The sequence below is a fragment of the Salvia hispanica genome, chromosome 1 (genome assembly GCF_023119035.1).
Source record: "Salvia hispanica cultivar TCC Black 2014 chromosome 1, UniMelb_Shisp_WGS_1.0, whole genome shotgun sequence".
Classification (NCBI taxonomy): domain Eukaryota; kingdom Viridiplantae; phylum Streptophyta; class Magnoliopsida; order Lamiales; family Lamiaceae; genus Salvia; species Salvia hispanica.
This window is the reverse complement of record NC_062965.1, coordinates 48,861,049-48,864,559: the sequence shown is the minus strand read 5'-3', so window position 1 is coordinate 48,864,559 and position 3,511 is coordinate 48,861,049.

The window sequence follows — 3,511 nt, the reverse complement described above, 5'->3', positions numbered from 1 at the left end:
ATTAACTAAATTTATATATTAAACATGATAAATTTTTATTTACACTAACTTATCATCCAAATTTAATAAATAATTATTAATTATATTATCTATAACTATATTTAGCACTCACTAAATTTATTATTATTTTTATATAATCAGTTATACATAAGGTTTAATATTTTTATATATTATTAATTGCATTTTGTTATTTATTGAATCTTAATGTATATAGTATGCATTTACATTTTATATATATGTTATATTATTGCTTCAAATAAAACATATTTTGAAAAAAAAAATGAACTTTATTTTTTTTATCATAAAATATCAACAAAATTTAGTATATTTAAAATATATTTTATTATAAAAAATATTAGTATAAATTTAATATTCAATATATTTTACTACTATTCTTTGTGTAATATATTTTTATATAAGTATACATGATGTTAAATGTGTTTTAGTGATAAATTATTAATTACATTTATCATTAATTATTTTATATATATTTTATATATTATATATTTAATTATATATGTTTATAATAATATTTTGGTTCGACCAGTGAACCGATTGAACCAGTGAACCAGTAACGACGTCAGTTCGCCGGCTGATCCGATTTTTAAAACATTGATTTTAATTGTTATTTCCATTAACAACTAAGATTCTTATTTCACCTCACTATGTGTCTTGAAACATACAGTAAAATAGGAGTATTTGTTTTGATGCTTCCTTAATTAAGGAGTATGCAAATAATGATTAACAATGTTGGCCTAGAAAGGTGATAATGTTTTGATTTAGTATGTAAATCAACAAAATTTAAACTAATGACATAATTCCATGATGAGTTAATTATCTATTGTAAATCATATTTTTAAGAATAATTTTCCAATAAATTACTTTCTTGAAAAAAAAACAGGCGCTTTATTTATTTTTCGAAATAAGTTGTCACGGCTTAAAATCTGTAAAAACGTATCGGAATGGAGAAATCGATTCGACATTTCCAGCTGAACAATGGCGCCAAAATCCCGTCGGTCGGACTCGGCACGTGGAAGGCCGAGCACGGCATCGGCCGCAAAAGGATAGTACTAACATCTTTTTGATTAACATGAGAATCAAAATTTTGTTAGTAACAAATATCGGATAGGTTGATTTGGTACAAACGATACTCATGATCAGTCCTAACAAAAGAAAGAGAAATGGGGAATATGTAATATTTTATAGGACAAATTGAAAAATCACGAACACCACTTTATTCCACAAATTGAAAAATCATGGAGCAGTTCTGGAGTTTTGAAAAAAATTGAGGAAACTATATATACTTTAATTTTGATATAGGTGAAGTAAAGATATGGAGATCATATTATTTATAACTAAAAATCTCTCTTGGTTGAAATATATGGAGATCATATTTATGCGTCATGTGAAAAATGAACAAACTTAAACGTCGCGGTTTCCTATTGATATTTGAAATTGCGGGACGAAATTGATTTTGATGGAAATTCTTGAATTTTTTGGCAATTTATCATATTTTATATACTCCATCCGTCTCGTAAATTTTATCACGCTTTGATCGGGCATGGATTTTACGAAATATAATGAAAAGTGAGTTGAAAAGGCTGGTAGAGAGTGAGTCGTATTTTTATATATTAGTTTTATTTTATAATAAAATGTGAGTTGCAATGAGTTGGTGGAATATGAGATCAACTATAAAAAATGACAAAAAGTGAAATGTGACAAATTTAATGGGACGGATGAAAATATAAAAATGTGATAAAATTTAAAAGACGGAGGGAGTACTATTTGAGTAATTAATATAACATTTTTGTACTTCAAAAGGCATAATAAAGCATAGGAGTATAATTAGAAGAATAATAAACGTAGTATTTCGTTTTGTCAACTTTTTTCGTATAAGACGTCAAAGTTTTGACGCACAACACCCACGTTCAGTAAAAAACAAAAAATGGCATATAAATATTGCAATTTTTAATGAGTATTGGTAACTGTTTTCATTTACTTAATTATTTATTAATGAGTATCACTAGAAATTAGATTGTACCATGACAACTGGAGTACACATATACGATCGATTTTACTCAATACCAAAATTGCGATACCGTGATTATATTTTGGGATGATTATACCATACATATAAAAAGTTTTACCGATATTTTAAATTAGTATAAAAAGTATAAAATTTACATATATCAACAAAAAATTTAATTAGTATCCCAAATTAGTACATTCCTTAACAATCAATTAACGCCGTTACTTTCTCACGTTAATGATTCATTTTACTTTCTTTTGATTCATGAAAAAATGAAATTGATGAATAAATTTTTCTAACTTTATAATTATTTATTCCGTCTTAATAATATAGCAGATTGATTTATACACTGAAAAAGTATTTATTTAAACAAGCAAGCAGGTAGCTGAATTTACTGTTTAAACAGTAAAATAATTAGATTGGTCATGACCTCATAATAAAATAAATAATTGACTCAATGATATTGACACTGCATGAATTGCTTCTCGTGCACCGAAAGATGAATGACTAATTCATCCACTAATAGTTGAATTAAAATTAAATAAAATAACAAAGAAGGAAATTAGGAAAGCCAAAAGAATAATGATGAACATCAACTAAGTCAGAATTCATAAGAGCACAATTTAGAAGCACATAGCTGCGATCATATTTCATTAAGTACAATTTGGTTTTCGACAGAGACTTATAAGTAAAAACAGCAAGTGATATGTATTAACGGATGTTTTCATACCACAGGGTATAATATTGGTTTGGTTTTACATAACAAGAATAATAGAGTGATTGCCGAGGAATGTATTAATTTGACGTACTAATTAAACTTTTTGTACGATATATATAAGAGCACTCCCAATGGTCCGGCTAAAAACTCCCTTATTTCTCCCTAACTCCTGCCACATCAGCGCCACATCAGCACCAAAATTTATCCCCAGTTTTTAGCCAACTGCTCCAATGGTTTCTCCCTTATTTCTCCCTTATTTCTCCCTAACTCAACATTTCATTTTTACATCATCATTTTTAATATTGTTTAATTTTCCCTACAAATGTTTTTAATAAATAGATTTATAATGAACAATTCATCGTTGTATTAATCATTGGAAAATATAATACAACGAGAAAAAAAAAACTACAAATAAAAACCATAAAAAACAAAAGATTTAAAAAAACAAAGATTTAAAAAAAATACAAATAAAAATCATAAAAAACAAAGATTTAAAAAAAAGATTTAAAAAAAACTATAAATAAAAACCATAAAAACAAAGATTTAAAAAACAAAGATTTAAAAAAAAAAAAAAAATTATCGCCGATTTATCGCCGAATCGCGCCCACAGTGGGCGGCGATGATTCGGCGATAAATCGGCGATAATAAGGGAGTTGGCGATAATAAGGGAGTTTTATCGCCGAATTATCGCCGAATTCACTCCAACGCCCGGCGATAATCCGGCGATAATCGGCGATTTTTCGCCGGATTTAACGCCGACCCAT